Source organism: Dendrobates tinctorius, unplaced genomic scaffold, assembly GCF_039654945.1.
Source record: "Dendrobates tinctorius isolate UK_male_01 unplaced genomic scaffold, ASM3965494v1 ptg000084l, whole genome shotgun sequence".
NCBI classification, from domain to species: Eukaryota; Metazoa; Chordata; class Amphibia; order Anura; family Dendrobatidae; genus Dendrobates; species Dendrobates tinctorius.
In genome coordinates, this window is record NW_027361752.1 from 14,589,560 (window position 1) to 14,605,624 (window position 16,065).

Here is a 16,065-nt window from a genome sequence, read left to right on the forward strand (position 1 = left end):
TAACTGAGATTTGAGGTATAAATTGAAACTGAGGTTACAGTCCTCACATTAGATGGGCGGCTATGTATTCCTGACATTGTTTGGCAGGGAAAGACAGTATTGGAGGAAAACTAAATGAATGTGCTATGTCAGGCAGTTGGGGGGCTGTTCAGACATTGTGTGTCAAATATTATCGTGGGCAAGAGTTTGACACGTGTGCCTTAGAATGTGAATTACAAAAAAATCTGCATTCTCAGAAATACTGATTTTTGCAAAGTTCAAGTAGAACTACATTCCACTAGAATAAATTTACCAATCTCTAATTAAAACATCTATTTCATGATTTTACTTTCTAGAATAAATAGTGAAATTTGATCAATATGTTCCATTCTATGAGTTTCTACATTTAACTGTGTTTTCGTCATTTTTTTCAATAATTTTCAGAAATTGTTTTCACGTTTTCAGTATTTTTTCTGATTTGTTAATAAGCCACTTGAATTTTTATTTATTTATCATGTAGTGTTAGTTTATCCTTTCAAGCATTTTTTGAGTTGTAGGAATACATTTCTGTAGGCCATTATCTTGTATACATGATTATAATGGAAATAACTTACTTGAAGGTTATCCTCCCATCCTTCCCAAAGAGCAAGCAAGGTTGAAACTGTGAAAATGTCATGTACATGTACCTAATGAAAGATTAGACAATGTCAAACTGGTAGGTGATAGATCTCAGAGTAAATATGAGCAACATCAACAACATTTGTGTCCTCTGCATTTACTCATCAATAGTTGTTGGAATGGGGGATGGAGTACAGATGGTCAATGCATAATGGAAGATAAATTTTGGCGAAAGTCACAAGCATGTTAAATGTCACATATTTCAATAAATAAAAAAAATATAGTTTCAGAATAGCACAGCATATTCTGTAATGTATGAATAATGTTTATCCTTGCAGCTTATACTGTATGTTCTGTCTTTTTGGGTTCTCCCATATTTACTGCTTTTGGGATCTGCTTAGAGACAAGAAATATTTTTTTCCTATACTTCTACATAAATGTGATCTATGATGTGCAAATAGGTATATGTAAAAAATCTATCCTCGTTGTAGGTAGCAGCAACATATCTAAGGCAATGGTAATGACTATCCTGCATATATCACCCTTAGGGAAGGTGCACACAACCATTTTCTCTCCATCCAATGAAAACGGTCCAAGTTGTCACGATCCATTTTTGGATCTGTGTCAGATTCTGGATTCTCTTATATAAACTTTTTTCCTTTCAGGCCATCAGGGGTTTTTGACCCCGGTGGCCGCTGGTGTTACTACATGTTTGATGATACACTTCCTTTTGAATACCAACCTTTGTCAAGACAGGAGCTGGCTGAGAGCAGTGGAGCTTCAGCTGAATGCTGTGATCTGGTGCCTACCTCTGCTGTTCGGTGCATTGCAGCAGAAAGCTAAGTGTTGATTGTTTTACCTTGTCTGTTATTTTCCCATGGTGTTGTATTACTGCAGCGGTGGGACCAGTGTCCGCACTTACCAATTCCCTTGTGAGGGATAGGTGCAGGGTAAGTGAGGGAAAAGGTATCCTGTTCGGTGACAGGTTGAAAGACCCTGTATAGAGACGTCAGGTAAGTCTAGGTAGGACTCAGCCGCAGCAGAGTGCAGGAGGTATTGCTTTCCCCTTTCCCTATAGCAGGGCCCACCATTGTAATTGTGTCCCCTTGTTTGTCTTATTTTTTGGTGATTGACCGATTGTCAGGTCGCACCTCGTAGGGCCAGCCACATATCGTGACACAAGTTTGCTGATCAGACATTGATCAGAGTGTGATCAGAGTGTGATTTAGAGTTTGATCACAGTGGAATCAGTTTTTCTTGGAAGTTTTGGGGGGAAAAAGTTTCTCCACCTTCTTCTATATGTCAGTTCATGAAAATCAGGATGCACTATGTACTAGGATGTGATCTGAGTGCAATCTGATGCTTTCCATGGTCCTATAGAATTGCATTGCTTATTTTGGTCCAACAATTGGATAAAAATCTAACATGTCATTTTTTCCTTGGATCACTCTTTCCGAGGAAAAAATCGGACATATGCACAGGACCCATAGAGTAACATGGGTACAAGTGCTATCCATAAAAACCATGGATAGCACTAGTCTGACATAGTAGGTCAAGTGCATGAGCCCTTTAAAAAGACTCTCCAGTTTCACAATAAAGCTCTTGCTCTTCATTGAAGTATATGTCTTATCAATTAGTCTTAGAAATTCAGTACTTGTTGTACTGGAAATCAGAGTTTTAGGAAGAGAAATAGAGCAGTAGACAAAATTATTTATCAAACAGGAATCATGTGTCAGGCTACAAAAGACTACCATAGGCACTGTAGCTAAGTTGTAGTTGTTAGGAGTGGCGGAAGGCACTAAATAAAAATTATAAATAAAGTGCCTTCGCCACCCGGGGTCCACCGTGGGGCAGATGGTAAGACCGCTGCTAGGAGATGGCAGAATATAAGGCGGTAGAATACACGGGGTCATTACATCACCCTGGTGCAGTGGGCAAGCTCAGCTAAACTCACAGAGCTGCCAGCAAAAACAGAAATAGAAAAGCGCTGAGTCTATTTAAGTCACAGGGACTCAGCGACACAGACGTGGTAAATGGTCACAGGAGAGGTGAAGGCTGACGGCGCCAACTCAGTCTAGACCGACCGTATACGCCTGTGGCAGAGACGTCTCAACTGCGAACGTACACTGTGCTGCAAACGCAGCGCGGCAGGAACGCAGCTGCAAAGAGGGCGCTGCTATCAGGCAAGCACAATGTTGACGCTAGGCTGCTGTGGCAGGGATGCAATGGCGTGCTGGCACTGTAACTGACTAGACCGACACTCTGTCACCATTCGTATTAACCAAGGAAAGGGGTTTCATAATGAGTCAGTCACCAGTCCATGCATCCATCACCATACACACACAGCATAATATGCTACACTAGTGCATGGCGGAATGGCCATGCACACTTTTTATAGCGCATGGGACCTTCCGGAAGTCTCCAGGAGTCCAGGAAGAGACAATAGGATCCGGAGCGGGACCTGAGCACCTGACTCCTGAAGTCCAATAGGAGCTCATCCCGTGAGCATGCCCAATAGATGGAAAAAAAGAAACTAGCCTCTGGAGACAGTTGTTGTGAGACAGTCTCCTCAGCAATCCCTTCTGCTGCAGCATGTGAGAATCTGGGTTTCTGTATAGATGTGTCAGAAACCAGATTCCTAACATTACCCCCCCTCCTAGGGCCCCCTCCTCCCTGAACCTTCCGATCCATCACCCTGTGCCTAGCAGTGGCACAGGGCTCAAACTCGCCCTAGACGATCTTGGTGTCCAGGTAGGTGACATGGCAACCTGGGACACATGGAAGGTACCAGCGGAGGCAAGGTCACCCGGTTTTAGGAGGGAAATCTGGGAAATGGCAGGAGCGGGAGTGGCCATGGCACGCCGCCGTGTATTGACGGCCGTCGCCCCACTCCACCTAGAGAGGCTATGCCGAGCACAAGAGGTACATGCCTGAATGAACCTCTTAACATCCCGAGCCCTATGAGGCCACCAATATGCTCCGGCTAAGAGCTTTGAGACCTGCATGTAGCCTCGGTGGTGACACGCATTGGATGCATGCGCCCAAGCGAGTACCTGAGCCCTAAGATGAGGAAGGACAAAGGTCTCGACAACCGGTTCAGACTCAGACCATTGCGGGGAGCTGGCTTCCGAAGAAACCGCACATACCTGGTGACAACCGCAAACAGATTCCTGGTCTGAGTCCGTGTTAAAATCAGTACGAGACACCTCCATGGGCTCAGGAGGTAGGACCTCTGGCTCAGGTGACTCCAGCGGCTCGAAAAATTTGGGAAGCGGAGTACCCTTCCGTTTTGAGTGAGCACGCTCTAGGCCGCGCTCCGAAAAATGGAGGTCAATGCGCGAGGAGATGGAAATCAACTCTTCCAAGGTCGTAGGAATCTCTCTGGTAGAAAGAGCATCTTTAACATGCTCCGCTAACCCTTTCCAGAAGACAGGGATAAGGGCCCTATCAGCCCACTCCAACTCGGACGCCAGTGTCCGAAAACGTATGGCATACTGGCTCACAGAGAGGGATCCCTGAGAGAGTGCAAGTAGCTGCAGAGAGGTGTCGTGCGTGACCCGTAGGCCGAGGAAAACCTGCTTGATGGCCATCAGCAGGTGCGCTGCGGTTCGTATATTGGGATCACCACGCTCCCATAACGGCGTAGCCCATTCCAGAGCCTTGCCCGACAGTAGGGATATAATGAATGCCACCTTGTCCTGTTCCATAGGGAATTGTGCAGCCAGCAGCTCCAGATGGATCGAGCACTGGCTGATAAAACCCCTACAGGAGGCGCCATCCCCGGAAAACTTATCAGGCAACGGGAGGCGGGTTACTGTCAGCGCAAGGGTGGACATGGACAAACGCGCTAATGCATCCGTTAACGCCTGTATGGCAGCATCAGTGGCTTGTGCAGCTAAGAGAGACTTCTCAAGAGCGGCCACCCGGTTGCCGAGCTGCTTAACGCATTGCAACAATTGCTGCTGATCTGCCATCCCTAGCCAGACCCTGGCACTAGTGTAATGTTAGGAAGGCACTAAATAAAAATTATAAATAAAGTGCCTTCGCCACCCGAGGTCCACCGTGCGGCAGATGGTAAGACCGCTGCTAGGAGGTGGCAGAATATAAGGCGGTAGAATGCACGGGGTTATTACGTCACCCTGGTGCAGTGGGCAAGCTCAGTTAAACTCACAGAGCTGCCAGCAAAAACAGAAATAGAAAAGCGCTGAGTCTGTTTAAGTCACAGGGACTCAGCGACGCACACGTGGTAAATGGTCACAGGAGAGGTGAAGGCTGACGGCACAAACTCCATCTAGACCTACCATATACTTCTGTGGCAGAGACGTCGCAACTGCGGACGTACACTGCTGCAAACGCAGCGCGGCAGGAACGCAGCCGCAAAGAGGGCGCTGCTATCAGGCAAGCACAATATTGACGCTAGGCTGCTGTGGCAGGGATGCAATGGCGCGCTGGCGCTGTAACTGACTAGACTGACACTCTGTCACCATTCGTATTAACCAAGGAAAGGGGTTTCATAATGAGTCAGTCACCAGTCCATGCATCCATCACCATACACACACAGCATAATATGCTACACTAGCGCATGGCGGAACGGCCATGCGCACTTTTTATAGCGCACGGGACCTTCCGGAAATCTCCAGGAGTCCAGGAAGAGCCAATAGGATCCAGAGCGGGACCTGAGTACCTGACTCCCGAAGTCCAATAGGAGCTCGTCCCGTGAGCATGCCCAATAGATGGAATAAAGGACTTAGCCTCTGGAGACAGTTGTGAGACAATCTCCTCAGCAATCCCTTCTGCTGCAGCAGATGGGCAAGAGACTGCAACATGAGAGAATCTGGGTTTCTGTATAGACGTGTCAGAAACCAGATTCCTAACAGTAGTCACAGGTCAAACACTGCCCTAATGAAACTGAAGTAAATCTCAGATAAGGAGCCACCACCAAAGAAAATTGCTGGTAACCATCAAGTCAGCACTTATCAGTACTGAGTTACAATTTTCCTGTATAAAGCAATGTCTCCTCCTTCAGATATTTCACACCAGAATGCCAGACCACTTTTTCGGCTTTTAGCCAGCTCATTTATTGTAAATCAAAGCAATAATAGTTGGTTGCATTTGTGCAGTTGCTTTTCGAAAAGCAGACTGATCGTTAAGCTAAAATGATAGCTGAATTAACTACATTGGAACAGCTATAGAAAAAGCTTTTTTTTGGACTGTAGGATTAGATATTTTTTACTCCTCCTCATTATTCAATACTCCATTGTAAAATGGAGTATTTTGACATCAAACACATCAATTAGATATCATTTAGCAATTTTGTTTATACCATTTATCAAATGCCAAACCTCAAACGAATGCTTTAAAAATTACGGGTAATTTTGCCACAGCAGTGTGCTAATTATATAAGTTTTCATGTATCATGCAAACCTGTATGTATGGATTGTCTGTTGGGTTAAATCTAGTGTTGAGCGATACCATCCGATATCGTGAAATATCGGATCGGATTGGATCGGACCGATACCCAAAAAGTATCGGGTATCGCCGATTCCGATACCAAAAACCAATGCAAGTCAATGGGACAGAAATATCGGAAATTAAAATAAACCCTTTCTTTCCTTGTAGGTTAATTCTACATGAAGGAAAACAACTAATAATAATGTAGAATGTATTGGGGGAGGTTGAGGAGACATTAAAGGCATAGAGGTTTAGCCCAATCAAATGGAATAGCAGGAACCACAGGGCTCTGTCCTGGGCCCTGTATTGTTCAACATCTTTATCAACGATTTAGATGAAGGAATTGAGGGTAAACTGATTAAATTTGCTGATGACACAAATCTAGGAGGGATAGCTAATACTAGAGAAGAGAGAGAGAGGATTCAAAAAGATTTAAATAAACTGGAGAAGTGGGCAGCAACTAACAGAATGGTTTTTAACAGGGAGAAATGCAAAGTACTACATCTGGGCAATAAAAATGGAAAAAGCATATATAGAATGGGAGGAATAGGGCTAAGTGACAGCACATGTGAAAAAGACTTGGGTATACTAATAGATCACAGACTGAATATGAGTCAACAGTGTGATGCAGCAGCAAAAAAGGCAAATGCAATTCTAGGATGTATTAACAGAAGCATACAGTCTAGATCACGTGAAGTCATTATTTCCCTCTACTCCTCTTTGGTCAGACCTCATCTGGAATATTGTGTCCAGTTTTGGGCACCACATTTTAAAAAAGACATCAACAAACTGGAACAAGTTCAGAAAAGAGCGACCAGAATGGTGACCGGTCTGCAAACCCTGTCTTATGAGGAAAGGTTGCAGGATTTGGGAATGTTTAGTTTGCAAAAGAGAAGACTGAGAGGAGACTTAATAGCTGTCTACAAATATCTAAAGGGCTGTCACGTTGTAGAAGGATCAACTTTATTCTCATTTGCACATGGAAAGACTAGAAGCAATGGGATGAAACTGAATGGGAGGAGACACAGATTAGATATTAGAAAAAACTTTTTGACAGTTAGAGTGATCAATGAGTGGAACAGGCTGCCACGAGAAGTGGTGAGTTCTCCTTCAATGGAAGTCTTCAAACAGAGGCTGGACAGACATCTGACTGGGATGATTTAGCGAATCCTGCTTTGAGCAGGGGGTTGGACCAGATGGCCCAGGAGGTCCCTTCCAACTCTACGATTCTATGATTCTATGAATTATTTTTTTTTTTTTTAAAGACGTTCGGAGTTACAAAGATATTGACTATGTTAACCTTTTTTATATTTTGTCAGATATGTATGTTTCACTACTTCCATGCTCTTCACCTTCTTTTTGACTTCTCCCACACTTTCTCCTTCATGATCCTCAGCAGCAGCAGCAGCATCTTTTTCATCAACTTTTTCTTCACCTTATTCATCTTCACCTTCTTCCTATTATTCTTTTTTTACATTCTTCATATTCTTCTTATTCAACTATTATTCTTCTTCATATTCTACTTCATCATCTTCTTCCTATTCTTCTTCTTCACCATATTCTTATTTGTGACAGTCATTCCTGTAGTTGCTATCTATAAAAGTTTGAAGATTACACCTTCCGTTCTGCCTGTCACAAAAAATTTACAACAAGATTTGTCCACGTTCAGTTTGGCCAGCAGCAGCAGGCATTTTCAAGGGGCACCACGAGGAGGAACGGACTCACCCCCATACACTGCTTAGTTTTCTTCTGCTTATAGTTTAGATAATATCTTTTGCTCTGATTTTTAGTCTTATGCTTAATGTTCTTCTGCTTTTTGTTCTTCTGCTTCTTGGTCTTCTGCTTCTTGGTCTTCTGTCTCTTGTTGTTCTGTATCTTGGTGGTTGTCTTCATGTTCTTTCTCCTCTTGGTCATCTTCTTCAGGGTCATCTTTTGGTCTTCTTCGGGGTGGTCTTCTGGGTCGTCGTCTTCAGGGTCATCATTTTCGTGGTCGTCGTCTTCTTTGGGGTGGTCTTCAGGGTCGAACTTGGAAATGTAGCAGAAGGTACAAGAATACTGAGGAACTGCCAAGAACCAGCTGACGGTACTGGAACCCGGATGGGTAGCAGCAGGAACAAGAGCCAATGGCACTACCGAGGACCAGCTGACAGTGCTGGAACCCGGAGAGGCAGCAGAAGGAAAAAGAGCCAATGGCACTACCGAGGACCAGCTGACGGTGCTGGAACCTGGTTACTAAGCAGGGGGTACCTGTGCTAGAAAGCACTACCAAGGACCAACAGACGTTGCTGGAACTCGGATACTGAGAAGGAGGCACCTAAGCCAAAGGCACTGCTGAGATCATCTGACGGTGCTGGAACCTGGATGGGTAGCAGAAGGTGCCCATGAAAAACAAAGTTGCAAGGCCACGAGCCGGCCGCAGTTACCGAATCCCACAGTCCAACAGGGGGTGCTTGTCCTATTGGCACTACGAACCAACCTTTGTTGCCAGATCCCGCAGCCCACATAGGAAGTCCATAAACTGCAGGCTCCATAGACTCGGCTAACCCGACCGCAACACGACAGGACAATGTATTGGTGGCAAAGTGACGCTGACACTACCCAGAAACAGCAGGCGTGCTGGAACCAGGCTGGGCAGGAGGGAGTACCCGTGCCAAACACACTGCCGAGAACCAGCTGATGGTGCTGGAACCTGGAGGGGCAGCAGAAGGAACAAGAGCGAATGGCACTACCGAGGACCAGCTGACGGTGCTGGAACCTGGTTACTAAGCAGGAGGTGCCTGTGCTAGAAAGCACTACCAAGGACCAACAGACGTTGCTGGAACTCGGATACTGAGAAGGAGGCACCTAAGCCAAAGGCACTGCTGAGAACCATCTGACAGTGCTGGAACCTGGATGGGTAGCAGAAGGTGCCCATGAAAAACAAAGTTGCAAGGCCACGAGCCGGCCGCAGTTACCGAATCCCACAGTCCAACAGGGGGTGCTTGTCCTATTGGCACTACGGAACCAGCCTTTGTTGCCAGATCCCGCAGCCCACATAGGGAGTCCTTAAACTGCAGGCTCCATAGACTCGGCTAACCCGACCGCAACACGACAGGACAATGTATTGGTGGCAAAGTGACGCTGACACTACCCAGAAACAGCAGGCGTGCTGGAACCAGGCTGGGCAGGAGGGAGTACCCGTGCCAAACACTCTGCCGAGAACCAGCTGATGGTGCTGGAACCTGGAGGGGCAGCAGAAGGAACAAGAGCGAATGGCACTACCGAGGACCAGCTGACGGTGCTGGAACCTGGTTACTAAGCAGGAGGTACCTGTGCTAGAAAGCACTACCAAGGACCAACAGACGTTGCTGGATCTCGGATACCGAGAAGGAGGCACATAAGCCAAAGGCACTGCCGAGAACCAGCTGATGGTGCTGGAACCCGGATGGGTAGCAGAAGCTGCAAGAGCCAATGGAACTAGCGAGGACCAGCTGACGGTGCTGGAACCTGGAGGGGCAACAGAAGCAACAAGAGCCAAAGGCGCAACCGAGGACCAGCTGATGGTGCTGGAACCTGGTTACTAAGCAGGAGGTACCTGTGCTAGAAAGCACTACCAAGGACCAGCTGACGGTGCTGGAACCTGGTTACTAAGCAGGAGGTACCTGTGCTAGAAAGCACTACCAAGGACCAGCAGACGTTGCTGGAACTTGGAGACCGAGAAGGAGGCACCTAAGCCAAAGGCACTGCCGAGAACCAGCTGATGGTGCTGGAACCCGGATGGATAGCAGAAGGTACCCATGAAAAACAAAGTTACAAGGCCGCGAGCCGGCCGCAGTTACCGAAACCCACAGTCCTACAGGGGGTGCTTGACCTATTGGCACTACGGAACCATCCTTTGTTTCCAGATCCCACAGCCCACATAGGAAGCCCATAAACTGCAGGCACCATACACTCGGCAAACCCGACCGCAACACGACAGGACAATGCATTGGTGGCAAAGTGACGTTGATATTACCCGGAAACAGCAGGCGTGCAGGAACCAGGCTTATCAGGAGGGAGTACCCGTGCCAAAGACAATGCCGGGAAACAGCTGGTGGCGCTGGAACCCAGGGAAAATACTACAGAGTGGAGACAGAGGCCTAATTGGAGCAAGTTTAAAATCTGTAGTTGTACGAGTGTGGACAGAGCAGGAGAAATTGCCGGACACACAGCTGGGGATCAGATGACATTTCTGAACCACAATAACACTGGAGCATATGTTGACTGTGCAGACGGCACTTCAGAGCAGGAGACATTGCCGGACATACATCAGGGGATCAGCTGACGCTACTGAACACAAGTAACACAGGAACAAGTGTTGATTGTGCAGATGGCACTTCTGAGCAGCAACTGGCGGTGCTGGAGGCCAGGGTAAATACTAGAGACTGAGTGGAGCCAGAGGCCTAATTGGAGCAAGTTTGAAATCAGTAGTAGTGTGAATGTGGAGGCAGCAGTAGACATTGCCGGACACACAGCAGGGGAGCAGCTGGCGTTACTGAACCTCAATAACACTGGAGCATGTGTTTTTCTCTGTGCAGTCGGCACTTCTGAGCAGCAACTGGCAGTGCTGGAGCCCAGGGTCAATCATGGAGCAGGCTGAGGCCTACTTGGAGAAAGTTTTATATCTGATGTAGTTTGAATGTGGAAGCAGCAGGAGACTTTGCCGGACACACAGCAGGGAATCAGCTGACGTTACTGAACCACACTAACACAGGAGCTAGGGTTTTCTTTGTGCAGACGGAACTTCTGAGCAACAACTGGCAGTGTTGGAGCTCAGGATCAATTATGGAGTAGGCTGAGGCCTACTTGGAGCAAGTTTTATATCTGATGTAGTTTGAATGTGGAGGGAGCAGGAGACATTGCCGGACACACAGCAGGGGAGCAGCTGGCATTACTGAACCCCACTAACACAGGAGCTAGTGTTTTTTTATGTGCAGATGGCACTTCTGAGCAACAACTGGCGGTATTGGAGCCCAGGGTCAATCACGGAGTAGGCTGAGGCCTAATTGGTGGAAGTTTAATATCTGATGCGGGGTGAATGTGGAGGGGGCAGGAGATATTGCCGTACACACAGCAGGAGGGCAGCTGGCATTACTGAATCCCACTAACACAGGAGCTAGTGTTTTTCTCTGTGCAGACGGCACTTCTGAGCAACAACTGGCGGTGTTGGAGCCTAGGGATTACAGTTCAGGTGGTAGAAACATGAACACAACAGGAGACCTGGATCCTGTTGCCAACCAATTATTGATTGTGGAAGAGGACTGGCAAATTCCAGCGAGATCCAGGCCTTGCTCATTTTCAGAAAAGTAAGCCGGTCAACGTTATCGGAGGATAGTCACGTGCGACGGTCTGTTAGGACACCACCTGCGGCACTAAAGACGCGTTCCTATAATACACTAGCAGCAGGGAAAGCCAGCACCTCCAATGCATACTGGCTAAGCTCTGGGCCATGTATCCAGTTTAGAGACCCAAAACTTGAAGGGGGAAGAGCCGTCACCATCTGATGGTAACGTTGCCTCCTGCTGACTGGAGCCATCTGTGATGGTGTAGACATTTGTGGTGAGCACACAAAACTTTGCCACATTTGTTCCATACTGGTCTTGCCTTGTGCTGAGGTGCTGCCTCTGCTCCCTCTTTGTGCAGCGCTTCCTCCACTGCCTCAACGCACAGAGCTGCTTTGTAAAGCACTAGCAGCACTGCTCTCGGGTGGAATGGAGAACATGATGGAATGCACCAGTGTGTCTTGGTACTCCCGCATTTTACGCTCCCGATTCAACGGTGTTTTGAGGCTTGTAAGTTGTCCCGGTAGTGAGGATCTAGGAGGGTGTACACCCAATAATCAACCGTGTTGAGAATGTGGGCGATGCGGCGGTCGTTTCTCAGGCACTGCAGCATGAAATCAACCATGTGCTGCCCAAGAAATGCTGTCCCCTGCTTGAGGCGTCATCTCTGCCTGCTCTGCATCACCCCACCCTCGCTGTACATACTGACTACTAGAGCATTGTGTACCTCCCTCCTCTGGAGAGATGTCTTCCTCCTCCATTGACTCCTCCTCATCCTCCTCACAAAGTGTCCCCTGCCTAGGCCTTTGTGAGGAACCACATTGCGCAGACTGTCCAGAAGCAGATGGCATTTGTGACTCCTCATCCTCCACCACTTCCAAAACCTCCTCCCTTAGTGCTTGCAGTGTTTTTTGAAGCAGGCAGATAAGGGGCACAGTCATGCTGACTAGTGCATCATCTGCACTTGCCATCCACGTGGAATCATCGAAGGCACGCAAAACGTGGCAGATGTCCTTCATAGAGGCCCACTCAGTGGTGCTGAAGTGTGACTGGTGCACAGTGCGACTTGTTTGCGCCTGATGCAGGTGGTACTCCATTACTGCTGCCTGCTGCTCACACAACCGCTCTAACATATGTAGCATTGAATTCCACCTGGTGGGTAGGTCACATATGATGCGATGTTCCAGAAGGCGGAATCGGCGCTGCAGAGCTGCAATGCGCGATCTTGCCATGCTGGAACGCCGCAAGTGAGCTCACTCTATGCGAACCTTGTGCAGCAGTGCATCAAGATCCGGATAGTCCCTCAGAAAGCTCTGCACGACCAAGTTGAGCACATGTGCCAGACATGGGATATGAGTGAGGCTGCCTAGGCCCAGAGCTGCCACCAGATTTCGGCCATTGTCACACTCTACCAAGCCTGGCTGGAGATTCGCTGGCAGAAACCACATGTCGCTCTCCTGCTTGATGGCATTCCAGAGCTCCTGCGCTGTGTGGCTTCGATTCCCCAAAGAAATTAATTTCAGTACGGCCTGTTGACGTTTGGCCATGGCTGTGCTCATATCGGTCGTAACAGGCTCCTGCAGTGCTGATTTTGAGGAACTGGAGTATGGGGAGGAGTCAATGTGTACAGACTGGATTCCTGCAATCCTTGGAGTTGGCAGAACACATACAGCACCACTCTCAAGATCTGTACCTGGCTCCACATCATTGACCAATGGGCAGTGAGGGAATGGTATCGTCCCTGTCCATGGTTACTGGTCCACGCATCGGTGGTCAGGTGGACCTTGCTTCTGACGGCGTTTAGTAGTGCATGTTTTATTTTTCCCTCCACATGCTTTTGCAGGGCAGGGACGGCTTGCCTGCTGAAATATAAGCGGCTGGGCACATTGTATTGTGGGACTGCCAATGCCATGAAGTTACGGAAGGTGTCAGTCTCCACCAGCCTGAACGAGAGCATCTCAAGGGCCAGTAGTTTGGCAATGCCAGCATTCAGAGCCTGTACTCAGGGATGGTTTGCCGAGTATGGCCGCCTTTTCTCCCATGCCTGTGCTACCGATGGCTGTAGAATGGTCTGGGAGTGTGAGGATGACAGGGAACGTGGTGCTGTGGGTGGAATGTCACTGGGTCTCTGGACAGCAGTGCCAGAGGTTCTTCCATGGCGATCCTGTGAGGAAGCCGAATGAGCTGTGTGTGAGCTGGAGGAAGAGGCTACAACACGAGCTGAAGAGGTGGTAGGTGGAGCTGTAGGTTGGCCTACATCTTCAGTGTGTCTTTGTAACTCCACCACGTGCTTGGTTCGCACATGTTTCTACATATTTGTGGTATTGAGGTTGCTGACACTTTTCCCTCTTTTGACTTTATGATTACACAGCTTGCATTTGACAAAGCAAATGTCATCTGCAACTGTGTCAAAAAAGGACCACGCACTGCAAGTCCTGGGAGCGCCCATTTGGGGTTTTGGAAGAGGAATGCTCCTAACGGGTGCTGAAGTGGAGGCTACAGGCAACCAAGTCTGCCCCCTCCCTCTCCCTCCTGTTTTGGCTGTTCGGGGAATCTCTTCCTCAGAGCTGCTCCCACCACCTTCCTGTTCCTCACACCATGATGGGTCAAGGACCTCATCATCTACACTCCCCTCTTCAAACACCTGCTTCTCCTGGGTAGTCTCGCTAGCACAGTACGCACCAGAAAATGGCACCTGAGTCTCATCATCTGATGCGTACTGAGGTGTGCTGACCATAGGCACTGGCCCACCTGCCTCTTCAGATTCAGAGGGACAAAGCAGTTGCGCATCACTGCATACTCCCTCTTCTTCACATTCTAGAATGCTGCTTGGCTGGCCCCCTCTTTCCAAGCCAACAGATTCAGAGAACAGAAGTAGAGAATGAGATGGCTCTTCAGTGCTCTGGCCCGGAGAGGATGTGGAAACCATTGAAGTCGATGCGTTAGCTGCCATCCATCCGACAACGGCTTCAATTTGTTCCTCCCGCAGCAGTGGGGTATATCGAGGTCCTACAAAGCTGCGCATAAAGGACTGTTGCCTGGTAAAACTGGGGGATGCTGAGTCACTGGTGCCCGCAGCAGACACAGAATCCCCACGTCCTCTCCCTGCTGAAACTCCACGCCCACGCTCACGTGCCTTACTCCCTGCCTTCTTCATCTTGGTAGACTGATAAAGATAGGCAGAAAAGTACAAAGGGGGGGCTTAGTGTGCTTATTCCTGAACAGCTGCTAACAGGTATAAGAAACACTAATTTTATAAAGTGTGTGGACTACACTTTAATATGAGCTAATGTGGCCTACACAACTGTCAAGTGGAGTGTTTGGTGAACTTTATTCACGTGCTTTTTTTTTCAAAAAAACAAAAAGGATGTGACCAAAGATGTGAAAGCGATAGTATCACAAACTTTTTGGAGCTATTACAATGCAGGAAGGTAACCTACAATGCAATAGATCAGGCTCCAAAAAATAGGCTAATACTAATCTGGCTCTGGCTGCAGGGCACAAGCCAGCAAAAAGGCTCCTCTATCTATTCCTATATAGTGTTTGCAACCAACCAATGTAGATGGATGCGGATGGATGCACACTAATAGGAGAAAAAAATCAGGAAAAATGAGCTGCAACAAAACAAAAAAAGGACTATGTATGAGGCAGTAACGCATGCTGAGCGGACTACAACCAGAGGTGGTTGCAGAACACACTACAACGTGAGCTGCACTCACACACAGAGACCTCACAGACAGCCGTGAACAGTGCAGAGAACTGGGCACTAGCACTGAAAGACTGCAGAAAGGCTCCGCTGTCTACTCCTATAGTGTTTGCAACCAATGTATATGGATACGGATGGATGCACACTAATAGGAGAATTAATGAAAAATGAGCAGCAATTAAACAAAAATATGTATGAGGCAGTGATGCACGCTGAGCGGCCTACAACCAGAGGTGGCTGCAGGACACACTACAGCATGAGCTGCACTCACACAGACCTTGCAGACAGCTGTGAACAGTGCTGCAAGGCAAAAGAAAGCTACAGTGATTGATAATGTAGCCTGGGTAAAGCACAATATTATTTAGCAAATCACTATCTCTAACTGTCCCTTAGAGTCTTGAACAGCAGCCTGTCCCTAACTGAATTCACAGCAGAATGAACCCTAAATGGCGGCGGCTGCTTTTATAGTGCATCATGACATCATTTCAGCAGCCAATCACAGCCATGCCATTACTTAACATGCCTACATGCCTAACAGGATGTGCAAGGACTTCTGAGGATTCCTCATTGGCTGAATCAAACTGGGTCAAAGCATTATGGGAACTTCCAATTCCGGTATTCGATATGCAAAAAGTATCGGAACTCAATATCGGAATTCCGATACCGCGAATATCGGCCGATACCCGATATTTGCGGTATCGGAATGCTCAACACTAGTTAAATAATTTTCTTTAAGGTTTTTTAAGCTTTGTGCTTGTTACTTCCACTTTGTTTTTTTTCCTGGTTTCTTTTGTTAAAATATTTCCTCAATATAGACATTTACAGAAAATATCAGAAAGAGTATAGACAGAGTGGCTCATATTAGAAAATACAGTACAAATAGATATAAAATATGTTCTGCTTTAATGGTATATTTTACATAATAGCACATTTAGAACATTTGGACATCATATTAGACATAGCAATTGTACTTTAACTGTTTGTGGAATTATAATAATAATATCTATTAAT